At 35.7% G+C, this 15,651-nt stretch overlaps 1 long non-coding RNA gene across 1 annotated transcript; it reads right to left on the bottom strand.

Annotated features, from left to right (window-relative positions):
• Nucleotides 1–12,809: 12,809 nt before the first annotated feature.
• On the bottom strand, nt 12,810–15,651 carry LOC128864185 (uncharacterized). Its single transcript, XR_008454655.1, has 3 exons — nt 15,529–15,651; nt 15,333–15,466; nt 12,810–13,272 (listed from the first exon to the last, which is right to left on the bottom strand). It is a non-coding gene; the product is annotated as an uncharacterized LOC128864185 (long non-coding RNA).

Raw genomic sequence — 15,651 nt, 5'->3', positions numbered from 1 at the left:
CTACCATAAATTCTACTATTTGTTTCACGACAAGAACATGTGTTGCTTTTTTGTTTATATGCGACAATATTACACGTCACGACAGTCAAATGCGTTGCCACAACGGTGAGAACGGACTCATTGTGACAGCCCTATTATCCCTTAAAGGGACGTGACAATAAAATAATTGCCATATGTCCATATACGAAGTGTGTTCAAAAAGTATCGCGAATTTTGAATTTTCGCAAGTTCGTATATTCGAATTTCGATTTTTTTGTGGCGATATGTTGGTACTCATGTCCCTCACGCATACCGACGAGTTTGGCCATTTAGAATGTTCAGATAATTGTTGACAGCTGCTTTGCTTGCACGTGTTTCGGCTCTTCTTCGATTTTTACCTATTCAAAAAGATGGATCAAAGAACCTGTATCAAATTTTGTGTGAAAAACCAAATTAATGTATTCCGAATGTTGACTGTATCATACGGAGAAGCTACTTTGGACCAAAGCAACGTTTATCGGTAGTACAAAATGGTCTCAGAAGGCCGAGAGGATGTGAACGACAAAAAGCGTGCCGAACGCCAAAGCACTTCAACAACAGACAAAAAATTGATGAAGTGAAGCAATTAGCCAATCGACGAATGACCATTAGAGAAGTTGCTGAGGACCTATACATATCGATTGGCTCGTGCCGATTTAGGCATGAGACGGGTCGCCTCAAAATTCTTACCAAAACTGCTCAATTTCCAAACAAAAGCAGCATTGCATGAACATTGCTAATGAGATGTTGGACTCTGTCCGCGACGACCCAAATTTGCTCCAGAAGGTCATAACTGGTGACGAATCGTGGGTTTATGGTTATGACGTGGAACCCAAAGCTCAGTCATCTCAATGGAAGCTGCCACACGAACCAAGACCGAAAAAAGCGCGCCAAGTTCGGTCGAATGTAAAAGTTTTGCTTTCCGTTTCTTTTTTTTCGATTGCAGGGACGTTGTGCATCATGAGTTCTTGCCATAGGATAAAACGGTCAATAAGGAAAATTACCTGCAAATTGTACGCAATTAGCGCGAAGCAATCCGCCAGAAACGCCCAGATTTGTGGAAGAACAAAAATTGGCTCTTGCATCACCATAACGCCCCTGCATCGTTGCTTGTGCGCGGCGAAAAACAACACACTAATGATGCCACAGCCACCGTATTCCCCAGATCTGGCCCCCTGTGACTTTTTCTTGTTTTCGAAACTGAAGAGGCCCATGAAAGTACGACGCTACGCTACGATTGACGAGATAAAGACGCCATCGAAGGAGAAGCTGAACAAGATAAAAAAAATGATTTTTTGAAGTGCTTCGAAGATTGGAAAAAACGTTGGCACAAGTACATAATATCTAATGGCGATTACTTTGAAGGGGACAAAATAGATATTAATGAATAAATAAATCATTTTTGAAAAAACACAAAATTCGCGATAGTTTTTGAAGTAACTCCAATACCAAATCCCGGAAAACCCCCAAATGAAATCGTAAGCTGTCGACCAATAAGCGTTTTAAGTAGTCTCGGTAAAATATTCGAGCAAGTACTATTAATGAAAATAATGTATTGCCTGCTGAACAGATTGGATTTAGAAAATTTCACGGTACAATACACCAAATGCAGAGAATTTGCAACCATATAAAATATAATTTCATTAATACTCGTATAAAGCCCACCGGTTTAGTCCTCTTCGACGTCGAAAACGCCTTTGACTCCGTTTGGCACAATGGATTGATAATTAGACTCATAGATTTTAAATTTCCAATCCAACTTATCGAGATCGTTCAAAGCTTTCTAAAAAATCGTTATTTCTGTGTCTGTATAAATTTTCAGACCTAACGGAAGTTCCAGCTGGTGTCCCTCAAGGATCAGTTATAGGACCTATTTTATTTAATATTTATGTGTCTGACGCCCCTCAGTTTGACAACTGCCACTACGCCATGTACTATATGCTGATTATATCGGTATTTTTTATTCGCACAAGTCTGCTCATGACATAGTGAGTAAAATGCAAAGTGCGCTGAATCATATCGCAAATTATTTTCACAGATGGAAAATAAAACTTAATGTTAGTAAAACGCAAGCCATCTTTTTTACCAAAAAAAGAGGTCCATGCAATTTGCCCAGCATAAATCTAAATATTAATAGGCATGATATAAATTGGTCAAACACCGTTAAATACAGGGTGGCTGATGAAAGCCGCTACCAAAAAAAAATTGAATAACTTTTTTTCTTTTTAAGTTATCTGTTCCATTTTTGTTTTAATTTGCAGATTGATCTTTAAAATTTATTAAAATGGATAACTGAGACACGCAAACAAGAATTTGGATAGTCCGCCGCTATCACGCACTGGAGTCCGTAGTTTTGGTACAGAGAGAGTACAGGCGGATGTTTGGCGGCGATCCCCCGAGCAGATGGACCATAATGAGACTGGTGAATAATTTTGCTGAGCAAGGAACAGTCGCAAGAAGGCCTTATCATCGAAACCCACCAGTTCGGACGGAGGAAACGATCGCTGCTGTAGCTGCAGCTATATAAAGCAATCCAAGGGTTTCAACAAGAAGCTTATCTGCTCAACTTGGTGTCAGCCGACAGTCTTTGCAAACAATAATGCACAAAGATTTAGACTTATTTCCCTACAAAATTCAAATGGTTAACAAACTGAATGCAGCAGACTTGCCGATTCGCTTGGAATTTTGCCAGAAGATCCTGCAAATGGTGGAAGAAGACCAAAACATGTTAAACTGCCTTTTCATGTCTGATGAGGCCCATTTCGATTTAAACGGCAATGTGAACAAACAAAATTGTCGAATATGGAGTACTTCTAACCCGCAGATACTCCACGAGACGGAATTGCATCCTCTTCGCGTGACAGAGTGGTGTGCGGTTTCTTCACGCTGTATTGTCGGGCCTTATTTTTTTGAAGAAAATGGTCACACTGTTACGGTTACTGGAGACCGTTATTTGAAAATGCTGAAAGAATTTTTCTATCCAGAACTACGCCGAAAGAGAGTTCCTTTCAACTCTGTGTGGTTTCAACAAGATGGGGCAACGTCTCACATAGCCCAGACTGTTATGACAGAGTTGCGACGAAAATTTCCCAATAAACTGATTTCAAGAAACTCCGAATTTTGTTGGCCCCCCAGGTCGCCTGACCTTACTGCACCTGACTTTTTCTTGTGGGGTTTATGTAAACAAGAAGTTTATAAAACAAAGCCAACAAATTTGGATGAACTAAAACAATCCATTCGGGCAACAATTGCGGCTATTCCTGTCGCAACTCTCAAAGCAGCAATGAACAACTTTTTACTAAGATGCCGCACTTGTGTCAACGAGCATGGGGGGCATTTAAATTCAATTATTTTTAAAACTAATATAGTTAAGCTACATTTAATAAAATTTAATGACCTTCAACTTGAAAAAAAAAATAAATGAATTCCATTCACTAAAAAAAAAGTTATTTGAGTTTCTTAATGTAGCAAAATTCATCAGCCACCCTGTACTTGGGCGTAGTATTAGACAAAAAGCTAATCTTCCGTGACCACATTCACCACATAAATAATAAATATAATATCGCAATCAAAATGCTATATGCTTTAATCAACAGGAAATCGGAGCTCAGTACTGAAAATAAACTTGTAATATGCAAAGTAATTTTCCAATCAATTAGCATAGGGCATGCATGTCCTGTATGTGGAACATGTGCAAAAAGACATATAAAGGCGTTGCAAATACAACAAAATAAGCTTCTGAGAATGATGCTTAATTTACCATGGGATTATTCCATAAGACGGTTACACAACGAAAACAAAATAGAAATGATATTCTCACGAATCTAAAAACTTAATGATAAGTTTAAGATAAAATGTAGTTATTCTAATAACCAATTAATATTAGATCTGCTTCAGCATGTTTAAGTCATCAAATATCTGCATTGTACATGTACATAACTTCCCTTTTTCTTGGATTTTTGTTTTTTCATAAGGGTTTTTATAGTAGTTTTTAACCCTTAATTTAATTTATATATTTACATATATTGTTCAACATTATCTTATGGAAAAAGTATATTTAAGAATTAAGGTAGCGTACACCATATTCTGCAAATTAGGTTTAACCAAAAAAAAAATTTTATATTGAACGTTTTTTTTTACTACTTAATAAATAAATAAAATAAAATTAAAAGAAATAATTTTTGAAGAAACACAAAATTCGTGATACTTTTTGAACACACCTCGTATTATAAAAACGAAGTCAATATGGAACATACATGTACTTTAAGCAAATTTTTAATATATATATATAATTGGCGCGTACACCCTTTTTGGGTGTTTAGTCCAGCTCCCCCTCCTATTTTTGTGGCATGCGTCTTGATGTTGTTCCACAAGCCCACAGTTTTAAGCCGTCTCCGACTGGCAAATATTTTTTCTTAGCAGAAATACCCTCGGGGCTTTGCCATTTTTTCTTCATTTAAGTGTTTCATAGTGATTCGAACCTACGTCTTCCGAATGGTAGTCAAGCACCAACCCTATTTGCTGTTGGCTTGTTAAACTGGCTTCAACTTACAGAATAAAAATACGAGAACTGAATGTAATTTAATTATAATGAATAAATTTAATGGAATTTAATATGAAATCAGCTACCAATGTTCTAGAGAGCGGAATAAGAATTTGTATAACTCTTCCCGAGCGGCATACAGTCCGGTTCACTTGATGAGAGGCAATAATCTTTATGGAATAAAAGGGTTATCAAACCAACCGTATTGGATATATATTAGTAATCCAAAGTTTTCTGATAATTCAAGTGAAGACTATACTTTGCTCGAAAATAAACATCCATCAAAATATTATTCTATTTGCACTCATTTTGTAGTTTACAATTTTCAATTCCAACGCGCCATGCTACGATATTGCTCCCCATACCTCGGCAGTGAAGTCGACTCAAGTACCTTATATTAAATCATGGAAATAGTAATTGTATCCATCCGACCCATCTAGATTGATCTTCGTTTCATCATTAAATACTATTATTCTCCATTTTCTCTTTATTTGTAACATAACTGCAAGCCATGAGGTCCCTTGCAAAATCAAAATGGCGTTATTTGCGAAATGTATTCTTTATGCTTCAGAAGTGGCGCTTTTAGATGGACTTGCTGGCTGAAACATTTGCCATTTCTTTAATTTTTGCTATTGAAAGGGTGGCATTTGATACAATCCTACATATTGTGTACGTTTCCTTCGTGTTAAGGCTCTGCCTTTGTAGTTCTTATCACAGGAGGCACCTTGTTTCACGTGGACTTTGAGCAATATTTTTGGCCTTTTGGCGATTCGAAAGTCCCTCTGAGGTCAAAATATCGATTTGTCTTCTTTTGCGATATGTTAAATCTTTCTGCTTTCCCATTTTATTATAATTAAGAAGTTTCCGACCAAACACAATGAATGCTTAAAGAAACGAACACTTTTCACACCTTTAATATGCAATTGATATAGGCAAACTGGGTGCCCCTATTCAAGTGAACCAATAAATTAACCACAGAATTACAACAACTGAAGTTTTACTGCTGCGAAATACCGTTAAATGGGACAATATTGAATTATCATAATATCTTGGATTATTAGATCAAATACGGTTGTTTTAATAACCATTTTATTCCATAAAAATTATTGCCTCTCATCAAGTGAACCATACTGTATGTATGTAGAAATGGCCGACTCTTCTTTTATGCTGTGAAGAAAAATCATGGCGATAGCTTTTAACCAAACTCATTAGATTAGACGTAATAAATTGAAAATTTGTAAACCGTTTTTATCGAAATTTTGGTTTTTTTATTACGACCCAAAAAATAAATATTCCGAGTTGTTGAAACCCCATTGGTTCGCAATATTTGGCGAATGCCAAGATCATCACATCAAGCTACTCGACTTTTTGATATACATATGTACTTCTATTCAAAAATGCAAAATGGCTTTTGCGGCAAGAAAATAACCAAGTTAGGTGTCAGAAGCGCAACGATAAACTAAAATTTGTCGTACGTTGTAGGTCAGGGTCCAAGAATGGGAGATATCCAGGTCGTTAGGGTAAGTAAAACCAGCGATTTTTTTTAATTGCTTATACCTATGTATATAATATGTGTTTATTTATATTTATTTTTCCTAATATATTTTCCATATTTTTTATTTTTCAGGTTTTTCTCTACCTTTCAGATTTTTCTCTCAGGTCTTCCTTTTATCTTCTTTTTCAGGCAGCACCTGAGCCTAGATTTTTAAGCCACTACAATTTTAACTTAATCACGATGGATTGAAAGTAGTGTTTTAAAAATCAGGTTAATGACATTGACTTATCGAAGTCGTGTGAGAAATTGTCTTTAAATAAAGAGACAATTTCTCAATTCGTGCTGAAGCAAAAAAAATTATTATTATATAAATTATTTTTATTATCTCATAAAAATAATAAAATAAAATAAAAAATATTACCATACATTTTTTCCTTGATATGTAATAATAACTTAATAATAAAAATCTTAAAACAGCTGGAGTTATTAACAACTTCTCATCACTAATTATAAATTCGGTAGGGATGATGATGATACATTGGTTTTATTTTAAATTCTCCAAGCATATCAAAGTAATAATCCTCATAGAGAAATTATTCAGGCACACAGGAAGATGGCATATGCAAATACAAATATGTGAATTCATATATATACTTACATATACGGCCGCGTGCACTTGCCACAGAAAAAATATTACGACTCGCAAAAAATATCCAAGGTGATAGGCACAGCATTGTGCTGAAGGTACCGAAGGCTGCAAGTATGCACAGTAACATCCAAATAAGTCGCACTCCTCTTTCAGTGTAAGTTTCTAACTTTCCGGTTTTATACATATGTTTTTGTGCACTTTTTATCAATTAGAGAATTACATACGTAAAGTAATATATTATATTAATTAATTATTTACCTATTATCAGAGATCATAAAGTAATGGCTTCGAGATTTTCTGTAGTATTGAAATGTTTGGCACAGAACTTTTTTATAAGCTTCTTGTTGTTGTTTTCTGCAACTTACGTCCGCTTATATGCGCACTGGACATACAGCAGCTGCGACTTTCGAGCATTTAGAAAGACATAAAGGGTTTTTTAATAAAAGGTGTTATTTTGATATTCAAAGAAAAATGGTATTTTTTAATATAAATTATCGGATGTTTATTCCATTATAAAGACGAAGGTATGCCGTTAATAGTGGAAAATAACACCAGGCTAATGACCACCACGACCACGCTTATAGGACAATATCCTTTTCATGAAATTTTCCATAACCGAATTGCAAAATGGCTGCCCTATGCCATCGATAACCCCACGAATTCCATCTTTGAGGTCTTGAATCGACCCCGGGCTGTTGGCGTAGACCTTCTCTTTCACATGTCCCCAAAGAAAAAAGGCATACGGTGTTAAATCACAAGATCGCGGTGGCCAATTGTGATCACCTCTTCGAGAGATAACACGGTCCGGAAACTTTTCCGTTTGGTTGAAAATAAACGCTGTCCAGATCAATACCATCTAATTCTGGCCATAAAAAATCGTTAATCATCTCTCGATAGCGGAATCCATTCACCTGTAATACCTGTTATTGGAAAATCCTTTACATACGTCAAGTAATATACTAATTAATCATTTACCTATTATCAGAAAACATAAAATAATGGTTTCGACATTTTCTGTGGTATTGAACTATTCGGCACAGAACTTTTTTATAAGCTACTTGTTGCTGTTTTCAGCAACTTACGTACGCTTATGCGCGCACTTCACGCACAGCAGCTGCGACTTTCGAGCATTTAGAAAGACATATTATATTTACATGCATATATTGATGCATACATATGTACGGAGCAGCGGCCACTCGACTTGACAAAAATTCGAGATTTACCAAATATTGCCAAATATTTCTATAAGAAATATTCCAGTATTGACTATTTTCGAATGGTCAATCAATCTTAGTTAAAGGATTTTTTCATCGTTGAGAAAAATTGGCATATGGGCGGCTGGTTTTATGAATGACAGCACTTTGCTTGTAGAAAAATGAGCTCGAACTTATCGATGAATTTGTTTTTGTTGTGCTTTCCAATATTTGAAACTGTAGTCGCTAGGCTTAGAATTTTAGTTTTGGAAACATCCGCATGCACACGGTGAACGATATGAAGTGTTACCTATTCAAAACACCATAACTTTTTTGTGTGAAATTAGTTGTTATTGATTTCAAAGACCAAATTGTTCAAAAATTATTACAATTTTAACATATATTCACTTTAGCTCGATATGACCACCTTTTGCCTTGACTATAGCCTTCAAACGGTCAAAAAATGAGTTGCATGCTGCACGAATGTGATCTAGAGGTATTTTGGCCCATTTTTTCAGCGCATCCATACTGACATATTTTTTAGTCCTCACCTTGCTCTCCAAAATGGGCCAGATGGAATAGTCCATTGGATTTACGTCTGGCGAATTCGAAAGCCATTGTGTGGAACAAGATTTTTTAACCATTCTTGGTTCACACGAGCTTTATGAGACAGTGCCGAGTCCTGTTGGAACGTTCATGGTCTACGACCAAAATGTTTGCGTGTCCACGGCTCTAAAGCAGCTTCCTAAACATTTTCCCGATAATAAGTCGCATTCACTTTGATACCAGGCTCGATAAACAATAGCGATTACAATAGCGTAAACCATTACCTGTGGCGGGTGCTGCCTCTTGGTGTTCAATCGATGACTCAAATTCTCGTATGAACGGTCGGTCAAATAAACTCTATCGTTTTGAGGGTTTATGAATTGCTCAATTTAGAAAATTTTCTCGTCAGAAACACAATGTTCGGAATTGACCGCATTCGGCCAAGCGAAGCAACTCTATCGCTCTCTCAAGTCTGACTTGTTGCTGCTTTGGTGTGAGATCGTGCGCCTTTTAGATTTTGTAAGGCTTGACTTTGAGATCTTTTTTCCGTATGCGGCGGATGCTACGGGGATTTCGCTCAAGTCACTTCTTCACTTTTTAAACCATTTCACGTGACGTTGCAGTCTTTTCATGATCGCCTCAATGACGTTCCGCGTAGCTACTAGTATCATTGTAACGAGTAATGGTGCAATAAACAAAAACTTGATTTACTTTAAGGTACTCGAGCCCACGAGCAATTGCTGGTTGTGATTTTCCAGCCAAGTATTATGCAATCACGCTATTACGTTTCAAATCAATTACTGTTTTTCTTTTTTCGCGTTTACTCTCGGCAAAATGCTTCCACGCGCTTGTAAACAATCCTTGAATTGTCATTTAGCCAACTAACAGACAGGTGATGCCCATGCATCATCTGCGCGAGCGGTCTGAATTTGGTTACACTTCGAGAGCCGGACCCTGTATGTATTTACTTTCTCTGATTTCAATGCAGGCGCTATATTTAATTCTGTTGACTACGTTCAGCTATGCTAACTCTCGTATGTTTACTTTTCCCCAGTCGGGTTGAAATAATAAAATTGTTAGCATTTAACATTTAACGTGCTCATTCGTTCCTGAGCCTTCTATAAACTTACATTATCAGTAAATATGATAACTGTCGATACCAGGAATGCCTATTTAGCAATGTGTGCACGTTGCAACCCTTCTGTACGGAAATATCTATGAACATACATACATATATACAATGTACAATATGTGTAAAGCACCTAAAATTATAGGTCACCACTCTTTGGCTACGTCCATAAGTAATTGGCTGGACAAAGAACGTTATCAACGAGTGAGAACTTAGACATTGTAACAAGAAAATTAACAAGAATGCATCCACAATTAATTATAAAAGGAACGGTTGTATGACAGTATGGCTCCTGGTTATGTCCTACAGCGCAGTGCTGGTGCGCAAAAGGTGTTTTAATGGTCTTTCGCAGCAGTTACGCTTCATTAGGCGCCACGAAGGCATCAATTGCGTCGGCGTAGGCTATATTAATGTTAGCATGTACATATATGTACTTCCTTATTACATACATATACATATGTAAACACGGAAAACTAATATTGTACCCATTGTCTGACCATTTGTAGCTCTTTGAGCGGCAAAATATAACAGATGAAGTTATTTAAAAAAATACCTGAAGGTTTGTTCATTTCAGGCAAATTAGCTACTTACTTGTGAACATGCATTTGTGAACTGCATCAAACTTAAATACATATTCAGGAGTACCCCTTGGTTTAAATGAGTTTCACGTTCCTTTATTTCACAGCTAAGAAATTATTTTGTGAGCCATCTGTTAATTGTCCAAACCTATGAATCATATGGAAATGTATACAGTCTGTGATAGAAAAAAGGAACCGCGGTTATTCATGAAGTATATAAGGTACATACATATCTAAAATTTTTTTACATGAAGTATGTACAAAACTACGAGTCGCAATTACTCAATAAGCCGTGTTCTCTTCATAGTTGTCGAGTATAGCTTGGCATCTTCTTCATGCTTTGAACCAGCTTTTCTGCGTAGCTCGCCGACAAACAGGACTAGAATTTGCGAACTTGACGCACGAGTTGCTTTAAATCATGGACTGGGCCTTCCGTCAAAATGCGTTTTTATAATTCCCCCACACATTTTCAATGGGGTTGACGTCTGGGGACTGGGACGCCCAGTCTCGGGACTGTTTCTCAATGTGTTTTTCTGAGAGCAGTGGCTTTGATGATATGGGGCGGTAGGATATGTTCGCCTCCTTCAATCGACATCTTTCACCTTTTTAGCAAGAACTGATCGTGCTTGGCGTAGTCACAAAGAAGGGTCCCGCTTAAAAAGTTGAACGATCATTTTATCCTGCTTTTTTGTCATCACTCGCTTCAAGCCGCGCTCGGAAAAGTCATCAACATTTTTGTACACCTTACACCACTGAATTCACATCACAACAAACTTTTTTGATTTTTTAATCACTTTTGCGACGTAAGATAATTTCGGCCCTTTCGAGTGCGTGCATAAAAATACCGCTTCAAAAAGCTTTCCGACTTCTCACTCATTTTTGTTTGGTTGCGTTTACGGCAACGTTTCGAACGACACTAACCTGAGTTGGCACAGGCGTCGTATTTTATTACAAGTACCGAATAATTTATTGTAGTAGAATTTGTTTTCGCGTTAGTTAAACGGTGTAGTCTTATACTTGATATTTGTGCCAATTTGATAAAGTTTTTATCTTGCCTAATTAATATTGCTCTTACCGCGACGATAGTTTACTGCCTGATGCTTGATGGGCAATTTCGAGAGTTTACCAAATTCTAATTGGTTCGCCAATTGTTGATTTTTTGTTTAGAAAAATTATATTGTAGTTGAATTTTTTGCCGGATTTGATGTAATGTTTTGTGTTTATTTATTAAATATGTGTAATGTTGTCAAAAATAAAGTGGGAGCGTAGCTAAAAAAAGAAAGCGGCTACAAATTTATTTTTGTCCAAAACCCATTTCTTTAAATAGGTGAACTCTAAAAAAAAAAAAAAAAAAAAAAAAAAAAAAAAAAAAAAAAAAAAAAAAAAAAAAAACATTTTGGTCTGCTATTATTTCAGAGAAGCAATTATATATAGTATGTACGCACTAAAGAAATACCGGCACATAAAAAACGGAGTTCGATAAGCATTGCCATTCTTTCACTTTGTATTTAGCTTTCTTTTATCAACATTTTTACACCCTCTGTGAAAGATAACTATATAGGGTACGATATAATATATAATTGGCAACAAGGGTGTAATTGCGTATTTGGCCGAGCTCCTCCTCCGAATGCCAGATATTTTTATGAGCTTTTTTCATAACAGAAATTCGCTCGAGGGTTTGCCATTGCCTGCCGAAGGGCGACAATTATTAGGCAAAACTTTTTTATCATTTTGGTGTTCAATGAACGGAGACTCGAACCTACGCACTTTCGAATGGAAGTCTCGGAACAACAATTCGGCTACGGCGGTAAACGATTACTTAATACATATATATCAAACAAAATTCATGCTCGAACATCTTTTAATAAAGTTTTAAATAGCGCCTCTACTACGCCTCTCTACTCTTAAAAATCCAGTTTTGCAAATTTAAGAATTTGCTTTTTTAAAGCTTTATTAGTTGATTTCAACATTCAATTAGTATGCACATTTTCTAACGGTTTGAAATAAGTTTTAAAGCAAACCATTAGATTTTTAATAGCACTCGTGTTTTTGATGGATGTAGAGTCGCTTTGGTCGGCGGTGTTCAAACCATGTAAGCCATCAAAAAATTCTCGGGCGCTTTTCCTATCGTTCAAGTTCATTAACTCTAGTTAATAAATTTATCTCATCAATTACTAATTAGCGGATGTAATACAATAAACAAGTACCTGTTAATACATCAAGTGCTTCAATTCATATTAGTAAAATTACAGTAACTACTATAATTCAAAACAGAAGTATAGAAAGAATACAGGTATCCCTCGTATAACGCGATAGTTATGTTCCAGAAGAATTGCGCGTTATGTAATTCCGCGTTATCTAAAACATAGTTTTCATATAAATTTGGGGGTTATGTTCCAATAGGTTTTTTTTTAAATCAAATACATACAAAATAACAGATGCACATATATTTCAACTCAATACTAAAGTTCAGACTTTCTTATACAATTAAAAACACAAGATATGAATAATAATACATATGTACATACATATTTCAAAATTCAAAAAACAAAATTTAAATAATTATGTGCACATTAAAAAATTTAAAAACAAACTAAAACAAATTAAAGGTTTATTAAAAACTGTATTGTTATTCTTCAAACTTCTTATGGTATTAATCTATTTCACTGTCTTCAAAGATCTTTGCACGTGGGCGTTTTGGGGGAGCAATAGCTTCATCAGAAGATATTTCTTCAACATAGTTTTCGCTATTGGATAAGAAACTAGTTGTGGGACCTTGTGGTTCTTCTACTGGTTTTATAATTGCAAAATCTGTTATCAGTTTTTGGTGGGTGGTTTTTTTAAGCTCCTTTTCTGGTATACTCACACATGTTGTGAAGGCAAAAAAGGGTAATTCCCGGTTTACATTAAAAATACATTACATATTATATATATGTAGTACGCAAATTAGTGTTACCAGATTTTATAATTATGTATTTTCCCTTCGCGTTATATAAGCCTAAATTTCGCGTTGTACTGAAACCTAATTTTTCCAAATCGCGTTATATCGAAACCGCGTTATATAAGACCGCGTTATACAAGGGATACCTGTATTTTCCAACAGAAATACGGATGAAGTTATCTGTAAGTATAAATAATTACAATATATAATCTATTTATATAAAGAAATAATGTGTAAGTATATATAAATAAAACACCATATAATAGAAAACGTTTTTTTCTAAAAGCGGCTTCCCCTCGGTAGGCAATAGCGAACCTTGTACTTGTTCCATGAAAAAAGCTCTTCATAAGAAATCATCTGACGTTCGTAGGTGGCATAAGACTGTAGATCTCTCCATTTGTGGAACAACATCAAAACGCATACCACCAATTATAGGAGGGGCTTATACACATATCATATATAATTGGCGTTTTGAAATTTATAGTATTATTGCATTGTTATATTATTATTCTACCTATTGTAAAATGTATTATTTTCATTAAAAGGAGCCCTATGGTGTACGTGCTTCAGTAAATATGAGCTGTCAGTTGCCCACAATATTCGAAATGCACTGAGTTTTCTTGACATAAAATCTTAACAGCGCGATCGCCCTGCTTGGCATTCAAATCAACTTGAACATACTTAATCCTGTCATAAGTTCAATTACAAGTTAAATTCGTTGTTGATATAAATTATAATACTTTTTTTAATGAAGCTAATTTTATTTAATCATGTATATGGGGCATTCTTCGCCAACCGGACACCCCCATCTGCCCAGAACAGTTTTTATAAAAAAAATTTTTCCCTATGCCGAAATAAAAGCTTATGTCATGTACTTTAATTTGTCATGTGGCACTTTTTAAATATTCAAGATGGACGACGAATATTGACAAATATGTTGGAAGCTTAACAAAAGATTCGAGTCTGCAGCACCAGTACCAGAAATACTAAAAAGCCATTCCTTCCAAATCTCAAACAAAAAGGAAGTGATTATTAAAAGATTTTCCAATTCTCCAGAAGAAAAAAAAGTTTTACTGTGAAAAAAATCCTGTATTATGAAAAAAAAATTCCAATTTCAGCAATTTCCTTCAATATTTATATTCAGCAGCGAACCCAGAAACCCCCGAGCATCATGTCAATATTCGTCGTCTATCTTGAATATTTAAAAAGTGCCACATGACAAATTAAAGTACATGACATAAGCTTTTATTTCGGCATAGGGAAACATTTTTTTTATAAAAACTGTTCTGGGCAGATGGGGGTGTCCGGTTGGCGAAGAATGCCCCATATATGTATTAAAAAACATATTCTAAATATTCATTCTAAACGGTTACCATTTGCTTTTGCACAAGCCTTCAAACGATTAGGTCATGTACTTATTGTAGCACGCACGGTTTTAATGGATATTGACGTCGCTGCTCGCACCAAAGATTGTTTGAGAAGTATTCAACAGGCCATGTTCTCCAATTCTGACCACAAACTCAGATCTGGACTTCCAGACGGCCAATCTTCTACAATCTTAACCCCTTTTCACAGAAATGTAAAGCCTTTACAAGAATCCCACCAAACCATTACGGAGGCGCATGGTTGAACCCTTGGCACAAAATTTGTTGCACCTTTAGAAGTTTTAGCATAGATTTTGTCGTTTTGCTTATTAAAAACTTCTTCAACAGGGAACATTTTCTCATCTGTGAAAAGAAATTTTCTTATATAATTTTCTTGAAGTGCGTTGTCAAAAGATAATCAGTTGAGCGAGGGAAGGATTTCATGTGGAGGTCACCTCTAATTAGTCTTAACATGGACTTGGTCGATGACTTGATTTTATGCTTTCCAAAAGGATTTCTGCGAATTTTTCTCGAACGGCTATTATGGCAGCACTAGTTCGAACCACGCGAGGACGACCACTTCCTTTTTTGTCTGTTACTTCAGACGTTTGAGAAAAACGATTGATCGTGCGATAAAGAAACATTCTCGATATATTAAGTTTTTTCGGCAGTTCGTAAATCTCTCTTGCACTTTTACCACACTTTTGTAATACAATCAATCCTAAGCTCCTCATTCCATTATTAGCAAGCGAAATTTGGAAACGGTAGATATTTTTATGAGGAGCTTTTTCATGGCAGAAATACTCTCGGAGGTTTGACATTGCCTGCCGAGGGGCGACCGCTATTAGAAAAATGTTTTTCTTAATTCGAACCTACGTTCTCTCTGTGCATTCCGAATGGTAGTCACGCACCAAACCATTCGGCTACGGCAGCAATACGCATGCGAAATTTGATATTACATTTTATACCAAGTAATAATAGGACAAAGCATTTATGGACACACATTTTTTCTGTAAAATAAATACATAATTAATATAATTTAACAAAAATTTATTTCTATAAGTCTACAAACCTGTTTTCTTTACCGGCGTCCATTTTATTTAGTTTTTTCTTTGACGTTTCTTTCTACATTCGTAAAAATAATTATCGATAACACAAGGTTGTTTTTAAAAAAGTGTGATAATAATCTTCATAA

This window comes from Anastrepha ludens, chromosome 5 (assembly GCF_028408465.1).
Source record: "Anastrepha ludens isolate Willacy chromosome 5, idAnaLude1.1, whole genome shotgun sequence".
NCBI classification, from domain to species: Eukaryota; Metazoa; Arthropoda; class Insecta; order Diptera; family Tephritidae; genus Anastrepha; species Anastrepha ludens.
This window is presented reverse-complemented; position numbering and strand designations above follow the sequence as displayed.